At 39.2% G+C, this 13,707-nt stretch overlaps 1 pseudogene; it reads left to right on the forward strand.

The window, feature by feature from the left end:
* The first annotated feature begins 711 nt into the window (after positions 1-711).
* On the forward strand, positions 712-9,689 carry LOC149117711 (uncharacterized; annotated as a pseudogene).
* The last annotated feature ends 4,018 nt before the right edge of the window (positions 9,690-13,707 follow it).

The following is a 13,707-nucleotide window of genomic DNA, read 5'->3' on the forward strand; positions in this document are numbered from 1 at the left end:
ATTTTCCATCTTCTCGGTGATTTTCTTGTAGCTTGTGAACTTGAGTTGACCCTTGTTGTATGGCTTTGGCTGCTGCCGATGCTGTGCTGAGAGTCTGCATAATCGATCTTTGACAATCGCTATTGTAGATGTCAGTAGCAATCTTGATGACCCTGTCCACTGTAAACGTATGTTGGTTCTCTTCCAAACATTTCTGATACACCATTGGATTTTTGAGTCCAAGGAGAATTGCATTTCTGAGCCATGCCTTTGGCTTCCTCTGGCCATCCACATGCATCGGTAATAATTTGTCTGCACGTTTTGATTTACTCAGGTAGTTCCATGTCTCCTTTAACACCTTGTATTGAGTAGCCGCGACGAGTTTGCTTCGCCTCGGTTTGCAGTGCTCCTCCAATTTCTCGAAATGCTTTTCCCATTTCTTGAGATCAGCTTCAACAAACTTCGCCTTGTTGAGAATATTTTGACCGTGCTCTCCTGACCACTGGTAGATACACAAGCATGTGAATTCTGGATCTGCTTTAGTCATCCTTAAACCTTTGCATAAAACAGAAACCTTTTTCTTCCATTCTAGGAAACGCGCATGTAGTTTTCCGTCGCTTGTCCAGTCGATAATTGGTCCTTTTGTCAACACTTCCATAGCCATTAAATTTCGCTAACATCGCTTAAGCTCCGAATTAATATGAAGGCTGGATTTTTTTCGGTCCTGACACCATGTTTCCTCTGGAGTGCAGGGTTATGTTGAAAAACATTTATAAAGCACTCCAGTGGATGGCTCCATCTCTTTCGAAAGCTTATGTAAGTGCAGTATTTTACCTTTCTTTTACCGTTCTTTCATCAGTTAGCTTATGACATTTCACCATCACTCTTAGAGTATTAATGTTTAGTAAACAATACTTTTCTCAGGATATGAGCTGGTCACTAACATAAGTCCTTCGCCATTTGCATACTTATCCATGGTCGTGTGCCCTTCTGCTACAGAGTCAGACTCCTGGTATGTCAATTATATTATCCAAATTACTGATACAGGTGTGATAACACAATAAAAAGCACTTTTCCAGCCTACACATGAATTTATTTGTTGTCGGGTACCAAAAAGAATTTTGTTATTTTACACCTAGATATAAAGATGAGTCCTCCTCTCTCATGCGGTGTACTCACACCTTCAAGAAACCTTTATTTGCCTCAGCACTGTACACTAAGGCATTATTGTGTACTAAGGTATCATACAATGCTTGTCTCACATTGTAATAAAACCACATCTGACAATGACTTGTTAGCTTGCTGGCTAAACTTGCCTGTGATGGTTATTGCAGGCATTCCAAAGAAGTACACACAACTTTAATTACCAATCATGATTAGGGCTGGGTTGCTCAAAGTCCGCTTAAGCTAACCCAGGATTAGCAGGAACTTTGATTTTAGTTTTGTAACTTTTCGGTGAGGCTTTCTGTTTGCAATGTTTGTCCTTCAGTTTTAAGCTTGACTAAGCTTAAACTATAAAAAAGGTGAGCGTCAAAGAACATAATTATACAAAAAAAAAAATTAATACTTCAGTTAACTTTTAATGTTGGGTCAGCGTTAACCGGCTTTCAAACAACCCGGCCCACTAGTTTAAGTGTGAAGTGAAACTTTGGAGCCGAATGGCTCATAGCTGCCGGAGCTTATTCCGGTTTCTGTAGCATGAAGCGACTAGGAGTATTTCTACTCCCCCTGGACGGGATGCTAGTCCATCGCAGGTCGCTCCCCTGCAATTTGTTAGGTTTCCCCAACAATTTGCCAGTACCCATTTATACTCCTGGGTGGAGAGAAGCACTGTGAGAGCTAAGTGTCTTGCCCAAGAACACAACACAGTGTCCCCGGCCAGGGCTCGAACCTGGACCGCTCGCTCCGGGAATGAGTGCACTAACCATGAGGCCACTGCGCCTCCCACAGTTTAAGTGATGAAGTATCTTTATTGATTTCATAGCTGGCTGTTGTCCTTTGTCCTGGAATTAACTTCAAACGATGCTCCCTGTCTGCAGGTGAAGGATGCTTACAGAATTCTTGTCGGAGAATGCTTTGGAGAGTTTAGGTTTTTGAAAAGCATCATTGACAATCCCTCCAATTTCAATAACTCCTTTGGTGAAGAACATGAATGTCCTGCCTGTCCTAAGGTTTGCTTCAATTTGTTTAAATAAAGTAATGATATTTTATTTATCCCAGCCTTATTTACAATTTGTAAAATTTTGGTTTTAAGAGTGCAGCGCACATCAGTGAAAGTGGAAGAAGTAAGGAAGGAGAAGGTGACACGGTGATGACAGAGGCACATAAGTCGGAGAGTGCAGCATACACCTGTGAGAGTAGGAGTAAAGAAGGAGAAGAAAGACACCGAAGAAGAAAGACATCGCAGAAGAAAAGATCGTGAAGATGAATGTCAAGAGCAACGAAGAGAAGAGAGGTGCCGAGAGAAAAGGAGGAGGGAAAGAGAAGATGAAAAGCTTGAATACATGATGAAAACAATACCTCATGACAACATCAGTTAATATGTTCAGTGTTTTAAATTGTAATGTTCGTTATTGCAATGTTTCAAACTTGTATTATGTGAAATGGTAAATCCAAAGTTGTATTCTGAAGTATTCTAATGTCTGATGTTCATATAATAAAATCTCAACTTGCTATTCTTCTAGGAAAATGGCAACATGTATATTTCCATTGATGCTCTGTTTGGATGTGTAAGAAAGTGCAGTGCTGGGACTAGTGCCAAAGCAGCTAATCATGGAGAGACAATGTTTATTGAGCAAGGAAAGGCTGACTCATTTTTGTCTTCTTACAACAAAAAGTCAATGTCCAGAGCAACCGTGAGTTTTTCTAATATTATTTTTTGAATTATGTTGTAGTAGTTTTTCTATAGGTTTGTTGATGTAGCCATGATTTCTACATAAATTGATTTGTAATGTAGCTAGCAGAGCGATGCAAGAGAATTCAGTATGCCTAAGCATGCCCAAATGCCAATACAATTGTAATGCACACTGATGTGTAAGCAAATTGTTTTGCAGGAAATTTTTTCCTCACATAAGTTTAATAGACCTTTTTCGCTTAGTCGGTTTGTTGTTCCATTACAGACCAATGTGATATCAGACCATCGTGATATTCTCTACAGAATTGTTCTTTTATCCATCTAAAAATTATTTATTCATATACACGCAACTATTTGAAAATTTGAAAGGAAGAATTCTCAAGAGTGTCATCACATGGTCTGAAATGGGGCAACCAACTGCCGAGTCGAAAAAGGTCTATTGGTTCCTATTAGCTGTGCATTATAGGTTATATTATGTGCACTTGGTAAATTTAGAGAGCACTCTGGATGTTACAGTTACTCTCAGCAATTGCTTAGTCTTACGCTTCATTCAGGCTCTCCAAGCTTCCTGCATGCACCATAACTCGATAAGGCATCCTATTAACAATTTATCTTGTCATCATGATTTTTTAATACGTCTTTGTTAAGTGAACTCATGTGACAGTTAACTCTACCAAGAGGTTTTGCTATTGTTGTTGTCAGTTTAGTGTATGTGTGCGTGTGTGTGCACTTTGGCCGGTCCCAAGCTCGGGTAAAGGAGTAGGGGCTGTCATGTACATGACAGTGCAATATTTGCCGACTGTTTGGAAATTAAATTTCATGGTATAATGTAACACAAACTTCTTATTTACAGATTGTTTTCAGATATCCCTAAGGATGTAGTTTGATAGGATGATTTGATGTTCAAGAGCAGTGACCGCTAAGCATATTTTAGCTATCATTACTATTCTTTTCAAATCATTATTATAGGAATCATACACCCAGTTCCAAGCAGGGTCTATTCTCCGGTCAAAAATTAAGTCCAAAACGTTCGATGAGACTGCCTTTTTTGGTGCTGGCTGCAGACATGAAGTCCCCCTTAAGTTCTTCGGTTTCAAGAGAGAAGAAGAGTATGTAGATGTGCCTGTTACATGTTAGGGTGACATATAATGAATATATTCAGGGTACATTTTTTCACTTTCTCCATGTACCCATACAGTCCACTGAAATGGCATACAGTTTCATCATGTTTGTAGACTTTGTTAGCTTTATTAGAGAACAATGTGTGCATTATGTAATGGTAGTTTCATGACACGGTTAGATCTTTCTGTAGTCAATTCAATGGTCAAATTTTATTATTTGTGTTAAGTAACTAACTTGTAACTTTATCTTCTTATATTGTAGAATTGGAATGCGGTGTTCCTGCTAAAATGGATTAAGAAATTGGTTCATGAGAAGGGTATAACTGTGTACTTTTTCTACGACATTGCATGCGTCTCGGATGCTCATCTTGGGGTGTGTCTTATAGCTGCAAGAATGTCACTGTACACTTTTTTTTTTGCATTACCATTGCTTCTCGCATTTACTCTAGTATGATATTTATGATATTGTCTCTGCTTTAAGTGTTACATTGTACATGTTTGTGTTTTAATTATTGTCAAGGTAAAAAGACTTGGTATCATTTTTTGAGGACTCACCAAGAAAACGTTCTGGACAATGTTGTGGTGGCAATCCCTGCCTTTCACTGCTATGGTCACAAGGTCTCATGTCAGGTGCATGAACGTTTTTTTATAGCCTGCAAAACAGGCAGATTAGCGGGCTTTAGCACGATACACGAGCACGCGCACAAAGCGCGAGAATCAGCGCGAAGCACGAGGCCAGAAAAATCCGCCTGTAGTCACTCTATTGTTTATGCTCTACCGCCCCCTTGAAATGATTGGCATGAAATTGAAATTGAGATGAAATTGAAATGAGAGAGAAAACAATTTAATTTACTGGCACGAAAAAATGTCTCAAGTAACCAATTTACAAATGTATACAAGACACAAAACAGTCAACAGACGTGAACATCTAAATTTAGCTTAAATCAAGTGGTGCCAAAACGAACAAAGGAAGTATAAACCTAAACATAGAGCTCAGGAGAGGAAAAGCTCGCACAAATTCAGGATGCAAGAAACATAACTTTGACGACACAGAACGGATCTCTAAGAATCTCAAAGTAACACAACAGCAGTCTCTGGCGACACCAGACAAAAGCTACCGTAAATATGATCCGTGGTAACAAGCCACATAACTTGACACAGTTTCAATCTAACAACCGGGCCCGGCGGCACAATATAGAGTGCAAGTAATCAACATGATCACCGACTTTGTTTCTCCAGAGCGAATAATTAAAGAGATACAACATACATTTCTGCAATAGAAATGAGGCAAGACAAACCACAATTTACTCGGCACATGGCAAATTACAGAGATGTCAAACTCTACAAAGCGATAGATAACAGCTAAAACTATGCAGAGCTCTGACCTCTAACAGTCCAACGGCTCTACTCTACTTTCAAAAACAGTCATCCTGATAACACAACATTAAGTGCCCTTCAGAAACATATGAAGAGCAAAATAAAAGGTTGAGAGGCTGGAATTTATAAGAGAACGGCAAAATTAATGTAGAAATGTCACGAGCCATAGGAGTCCGTAGGCCTGTAACCTGAATCAAACACATTTTGTTTTTACTCGCGTCTGACGTCACGTGGCTTAAGGCAACCAATCAGCAAAAACCGATCGCCAGGCGAACGGTTGGAAGAGCATAAACAATAGTGTGACTACATGTGGATTTTCTCGTCTTGTGCTCGTTTTCGTGCTTTGCACGCGCGCTGGTGTATCGCGCTAGAGCCCGCTAATCTGCTTGTTCTGCGGGCTAGTTTTTTTAAGGTTCTTGTGTGATATATAATTGCAATTAATAGGTGAATTTGTTAGGGCATGGTCACAATTAACTTAGATAGCCTTTGCATGTCTTGATGTTAGGTTTTCCTCTCAGTTTGGTTGACTTGGTTAGTAGTAAAAGACGAAATCTCACTTAATCTCAATTAATGTTTGGGCAGGTCGCATATAGTGGGAAGCCGCTAGAGTGCTTTGGCTTTGGTGATGGCGAAGTGATGGAAAGGTTGTGGTCCTACTTGAGGCCAACATCAAAGATCACGAAAGAGATGACTCCTTCCCACAGAGTGGATACATTGACTGACTTTTTAGTGCATCATGCCAAAAAGTCTATTTCAAACATCGGCGTGTCTTCACATAACATGTATTTGAAGTGATCCAGGAAGAATTGTTATATTAGCAATACGTATTCTTATAAAAATAACATATATTTACATAGATAAAGTTAAAAACACTGAACGCTTGAATACAAATTTGATAGGGGCCCTTTTCTAATTGGGTGTACATTGTTATAGGTGAACGTCTCTGTGACCACTTAAAAAAAGCTGAGCAAACAAGGAAAGAAACTGAAGATCAGCCGGCATTGCTTCTTCGCAAGCGTAATGAAACAGACTTGGTCCAAGTGCAATTATCCTGGCAATTGAAAGTGGATATGGCTTCAACTAGAGCACTACTTCAAGTATTTCACACAACAATGTAATTCAGTAACACTAAAGAAAGGGCTAATCACGACTCAATTTCAAAGTATGAGCTTGAAAAATCTGCAATTTTAACTAACAATTTGATTTATTGGTTACTGGAACACTAAATTTAGTATTTTTTTTGTTCAAAATTATTTTGCCAGTTTAATGTAAATTGTCAGTTGTTTAGTTAGTGATGCAAAATGGTCATTGGCTTTCCACAACCACAACTGCATTTACAGGTGCAAAAGTGGAACTAGCAACTGTGGAGGAGTGGACAAAAGCAGAAAAAGAATCTATCCTTCAGGAATCTGCAAAGACCAATACAAAAGCTGGCAAGTTGCCATTAGTGAAGATCCTCCCTTCCCAACTGAGCCATTGTCATCGTCATTGTTGTTATCATTATGATGGTTGCCATTATCATCCTATTGATTATTAAATTGACACCACTTATCATTATGGTACTGTACCATGGCATTGACCATCATCCACGTTTTTGCACCATTAGCACTACCATTTAATACCATCGCTATTGCCATTACCATCACCAACATTGTTATCTTAATCATTGCAATTATTTTATTTTACAGATCACTCTGCTCCAGCAGTTAAAACAATACTAGACTGTGAGGTAGTGTCATATGACCTTGGCCATTTGTATTTTGTAGACTAAATGCTTTTTGCTCTTTGATGGTAGAGACAGGCAACATAAATAGCCCACTTTGGATATAAGATTCAGCCCGAAACAACAGACCTTAGCACAAGGCTCTTTGGAATAAACTGTAAAGTTTTGGGGGTTTATTCGCCAGAGCCGCACAGTGATTTCTATTTCTATTATCATTTGCTGGATTCTCTTTAATCTTGACCTACGAGTTTGATAATAATATCTTTTTGTTTTACTGATTTCAGAACACGTCTTTCCGAGTGTGTATCTGGTTGATACGTGGCAGATCTCAACAACTCAATTAAAACAGTAACTCTTCTTAACAGACCTAAAAACTTGAGCGATCAACATCCTACCAAGCGGTGCTTCACTTTTTTAGCTTGGATGAAGAACTAAGTAAATGGAGAACAATGGGCATCGTTGGCCTCCCAATAGTGAAACCTACCTGAGTTACCTTAGGAAGAAGATAAGCGCCGAAGGGATTTGCTCCTTTATGTGCAGAGCAAAATGTTCCGAGAGGTGGTACCGTTTACAGCTGATGAAAAAGTATGCAAGTAATGTAATTATGGCTGCCATATACACGAAAAGATCCATTTCTATATAAGCTCCTCTGTAAGTGTGTGCATACACGGCAGGCTTACATTTTCCAGCTCCAGCTATTTTATGGTGGATGCAAAGCTAGTGTATGCTCAGAAATTGTTATCAGTACTATGATGTCATCGATCTGCAAAGAAATGGTACCTCCACCTAAGATTGTCAGTACACTAATGTACTCACAGCAAAAAATACATGTCCTTGCTGTGTTTTTTCTCTTTACAAATGGACAAGCCATTGCCAAAAAGCCCTGTGGCCAGATTCCAAAGAGAACAAATTCAATGCAGCAGCTGATTAAGCAGGGAGAAGGCGGGGAGAAGCTTTAACGGGATGCAAATATCCCTCAGCAGGGAGAAGGCAGGGAGAAGCTTTAATAGGATGGAAATATCCTCAAAAGATCATCCTCCAGGAAGCATTAGATATCACTTCTTCCTTACGGAATACACTTGATGATTCCAGTTTATCATCGCGTGGTGTACCTTACTGCATCAAATGGCAAATCGTTGATTTAACTCACTGAAAAGATGTGCAGAAGAGTCTGATCTCATTAACAACGAAATAAAGAGCTGACACTTTTTACCAGCATCAGCTTGGCTTTCTAGATTCCTGATCAAAGCAGTTGGCAGGTTGCACGGATTCTCACTCCTGCGGTTAGTTATCCATTCTCCTGTCCAAGCACGACGAGCTGGAAGCATTCTCGATCCATCTCCAGAACTTCTTTGCTTGACATAGCAATAAAAGAGAACAAGCAGAAGCAGGCATTTTAACGGGAGGATCCAAAAGAAGTGATGGTAGTAGCCCTGATGAGGAGCATGATGATGGTGTTGATGGTGATGATATAGATGACGACGAAGATGGTGATCAAGATGATAATGAACTAGAAAAAGAGGATGTCCTTGAGGGTCATCGGCAGAAGTTTGCGAAGAATGTAAAGGAGAGAAGAACATGGAACAATGCAAGTTAGTAGAGTTACGCTGCGTTTGACCAGCTGACTATTACTTTTAGGCTGATGAGCTAGGTTGGTCTTGCTCTATTCTTTGACAGCATTTTTTAAAGTTTCTAAAACACGGCACATTTTACACAGGGGAAGAAAAGTTGAAAAGTCTCTGATGAACTCAGCCATTCTGATTCTGGTTCGACCTATGATGAACTTTTATCGACGATAAAAACCAGCTTACATCACACTGAGGCCAAGAAGTATGCTGATTACATACTTCAAAGAAATGAATCCTTCAAAAGAAAGGCCGAAAATGAAGCATTAGAGCAACTAAAAGCAGCAATTGGAAGAACGGCTGTTCGCTGAAAAGAAAAAAAGACATTCACTGGAGGTCGAGTATAAAAGAGGCCAGGAAACATTGGAAAAAGAAAGAAAAGAAAGAGCGAGGCAAGTGGAAGCTGAGGAAAAAGAAAGCTTGAAGTGGAAAAGAGAGGGAGAAACACCTTGAAGCTGCAAAAAGAGATGTAGCCGACAAGAAAGAGAGAGCTGGCTGAAGCAAAAAGAGAGAAAGAATGAATGGAAGCTGACAAAAAAAGAGAGTGAGCAGACGTGGAGATGAGGGTCCAACACCGTAAGACAGAAGCAGAAAAGGCAGAGCAAGAGCAATTTGAGAACAGGGATCCTCATATACCTGTCGATTTGCACTCGTTTTTGTATTCCCAAATCTTAGTTGATTGACATCCTGTTAGCAATCTTATTCGAGTAACTAGGAAATGTTCCTATGATTTATTTAACATGATTTTGTAGTTTGCTAAGCTGAAAAACGTGATCTGTGTTGTTTTCTTTATTGCCAGATTGTTACCAAGCAACGTACGCATGCCAGAACCAACGTGCTCGTGCCAGAACGTACAGTTGATTTAAGTACACGTACTTTTGGTAAATTAACATATGTTGTTTTCTGCAGGCAACAATGCCACCTCCGAAGACCTCGCAGTCTTGTCGAGTCAAACATCAGGCTTCATCGTCAATGATTCCATTGCTCGCTCTTTTCTGCTTCTTCTTTAACGTTCCATTATCATGCTCTGCTGAATTCGACGCTTCCGTTGGCTTAAGCCATGTCCACATTTTGGTACCATACATGGTGTAGCTACAGTGACCAGTGGAAACAAGTTGAAGATCAATGTTTAGAGTAACAAGGTGATCGTATCATGCACCCTTAGGGAGCCTGATCAAACATTACCTATATCAGTTGCAAGAAAACTGATCAGTCACCTTTTTTGTTTGTTTGCTTTTTTGTTGTAAAAAATGTTATTATTGATATTTTAACTACCACTATTTCAGGAAGTATGGATCAGCAGAGAGCAATGATAAGAAAATGAACTTGTATTTCTTGCCAGGTGGTAAAAGTTTGACGTGGCCACATTGGGTGTGCCTTCCTTCTCATGACCCACTATGTTTAAATTGTTTCTGTGCAAGGAAACCCTTTCTGCAAGCTGCTACAGGTGCCCTTCTTGTTGCCAGGAAATGCCACTGTCTCTCACAGTATTTACATCTTCACGATAAGCAAAGAAACAACCTTGATGAGCTTGACTAACTATGTAACTATATATAGTTAGTCAAGCTAAGCTAGCACTTTAATGTGATCTTGAATCCATTCTAGCAAATTACTTCTTAACCGAATGTAACTTTTAATATTTTGATACTTTTTACATTGTTTGATAAGTTTTGCTTAGTTTTGACAGATTTTGCTATTTTTAATCTTCATTTAGAGCCTATATCAATTTGTAAATGTAGACATCTTCTAGATGTAGATTACGCAGGATAGATTTAACCAATGTGCCCTGCACTACTCCACCACCTGAAACTCCGACAGCCAATTTGCCACATTTGAACTTGGCCAAAGTGGCATAACTTAAGACCAACCTTTTAGAACATGACGAATCCCACCACATCATTTTGAAACAGGAGGAAGACTTTACTGAGGTATGTATACCTGTCCGTATACAAGTTTGCACCCCAAAGAAAATGCAAAAAGTGGTTTGGATGGGAGTTCAGTGTTGAATATGAGATTGCTCTTCCTACATTGCAATGGCTCTACTGATAAAGAGATCCCAAGGCTGCTTGTCTGTGGCCTGTTGTTTAATCAGCTGCAGAGACACAACAAATGGCTTGTTTCTTAGAGAAAGATGAAGTGCCAGCAGAACAGCTGGTTTGGCTACTGAATGACACCACCCCAAACAAAGCACTAAGCCTTCGTCCAGCCAAAACAGCCTCATACCTGCCGAGGCATAATTTTGACACTAACCCAGACATTGTGTACACCGACCCAACAAGAGTGATGAAGAGTTTGAATGCGATGAGAGTAGAGAATTCCATTCCTGGATTTAGAAGAAATGTGAAAAAGAAGATATCTTGGACATTATACTCCTGCATAACAACATGGAGCAACATTGCGATTCTTTTGTATTTCCATGACAATTTTATACCTTTTTGAAATAATTTTCTTACGTTTCATACTCATTTGATTGAATGTATTATAAGTTAGAGACAACAGCAACATTTCTGAAGAATGATACTCCAGATAGTTTGAATTTTGGTGAACGTTTTTGCCAGTTTCAAACATTTTGTACACTTCCTTCAATAGCAGAACAATCTCCAGTAATATTACTGGTTTATGCAATTATATATATGAGAGGAAAATTTTTTTCTCTTCCCATACACTAATTTATTAGGGACATTACCTGTCAATTCGGTCATGCCAATTGCCGACATCAGCAAAGTGTTTAGTTACAAACACTCCACAAACATCAAGGTCCTACATTGTATCTTATCTCACTGTATCTCACTGGTTCCAATCATCAGAAGCATTTGTCAAAAACAATACTTTACAATTACCACCATCACCAAAATGTTTAGTTACACCTACTTCAAGAACATCACACTTCTACATTGTGTCTCATCTTAATTTGTCTCCCTGGTTTCACTCAGCATAAGAATTTCTCAGAAACATTACTTGCCGTCATTTCTGCCAATTACCACCATCGACTGAATGTTTAGTTGTACACGCTCCATGAACATCAAGGTTCTGCAGTACAAGTGTATCTCATCCTCAAGACATTCAACACTATTACCTGGGAATACCAATTGTTTTGACATGTAACAATCAACACATTGCCAAAGCACATTTCGATCAGTTTGGGTCACCTCTTGTCCACAATCTTAAAATCTCTTTGTTCACCATTGTTTGATTATAGTATTTGCAATGTTCATTTCTTGTTTATTTATATAGTTGTGTTGAAACTCTCAATTCATTGTTTACTTTTTGTGCCTAAATGTAAGTTAATCAAGGTTAACCTTGCATTTCCTCCCACTCCTGGACTTAGGTACACACACACAGACATTTCTGGCCTGTGACAACCCAAGCCTTGGCCAGGAAGCTTATTTGACAAAGATAGTTTCTGGGTATCTGTTCTAATAAAGTTAGTTAGTAAAAGATGTATCGTTATTTCAGATTTATTGGCAAGTAAAGCGAAGCTAGTTAGATGAGTTCTATTCTGGTAAAGAACGGTGATTTTATACGATGCCAGTTGCCTGAAAACAGGGATGTGGTCTATGTCGTGGAGATGGCGAGAGGGAAAATTATCGTTTTAATGTTCCGCTGCTCTTTGTCAAGTCATCCAAACCTGTTTTTTGGTCAATGAGGAGTTTTGTAAGGATCAGTGAATGTTAAATGAGAAGCTATCCATTGATTTCAGTCCACAATCAATGACAATTCAGATTAAATAATAACTATTACTGTAGTTTATTAGACGTGTAGTTTACAAACTATGGACTAAAATTTCATTGGTTTTAAAGTGATGAACAATAATTGCCATCTCACCCTGATGACCTTTAAATCTTTCACATGTGTGCAATTTGGAGATATTTGTGCACATCCAGGTAGCTGGTGCAATAAAAAAAATAATTTTCCAACTCTGGAAGTATGCAAAATGATTTCATATTTGCCTTAGGTGGCTTCATAATGTATGTATCATGTATATTATTGCAGTACGTAAGTTCTATTTTCAAGTTCTCATACAGCCATGAATTTGAGCAGAACCTTGAGCGGTGTCACTGAAACCACATGTACATGTAGAATTTAGTTGATTCAGAAAGACAAAATGTCATGAACCAACTAGAGACAAATTCAATCATAGCTATTATAGTTTTATCCATAATTAAATGTGGTTAAATGCAATTTAAGCTAAGTTAAACACGAAACAATACTGGTCACGGTCTCCCCTGTTGTTAACATACGCAGTGGTTGGGGTTTGCAAGGGGTCGTGTGGTTTTACAGCTCGGCTTTTGAGGTCAGCTCATTCTCACGTGCATTCTTGCCTTTTCGGCAGTGATTGGCGACTTCGCTTGCTTGCCTTCTTGTGATGGGTTCGCGTGGTACGAATAATAGCCTACAAACTGCTCCGGTGTTCCCGACGGCTTCGTCTTGAGGAGAGGCTTCATTGCATCAGGTGATGCCTTCGACTGATTCGACTGGTGGGAATGTCTTGCTGTCCAATTCTTTGCACATCTCGCAAGCTGGCGTTCAACCGGCCGGACTGGCGACTCCCGGAATTTCGCCAGGACTGGTTGCCGTAATTTTAGTTTTGGCTGTAGATCTGAGTAAACACCTCTTTCATGTACTCCTTTTAAGTCAACTTCCCTTGATCTCCCAATTCAAATCCCTCTCGTTCTGTTTTGCAAATGAATAGTACTCCCGTTCATGACCATGTACAGTTAGTTGTAGCTCTCATTACCACTGTTCCTCTTCTGTTGAAGAACATCTCCTTCAGAATACCACTTTTTTACCATGACCACAAGTCATGTCATCATTTTGTTCCATTTTCATCAATATAACCATGTAAGATTCTGGAATGCTTTTAACATGCACTATCATTCATAATGCAAAAGACACATGCCTCCACAAAATGCATAAATTACTCCAGGCCTATAGGGAACAAATATGGGCATTGGCTTACAGTCTTCGTCAGTATTTGAAGAAAATGATATCTCGTTCTGATCCATCGTCACAAGTTCCAATTTCCAA

This window comes from Orbicella faveolata, unplaced genomic scaffold, assembly GCF_042242905.1.
Source record: "Orbicella faveolata isolate gen_17 unplaced genomic scaffold, um_ofav_v1 contig_1, whole genome shotgun sequence".
NCBI classification, from domain to species: domain Eukaryota; kingdom Metazoa; phylum Cnidaria; class Anthozoa; order Scleractinia; family Merulinidae; genus Orbicella; species Orbicella faveolata.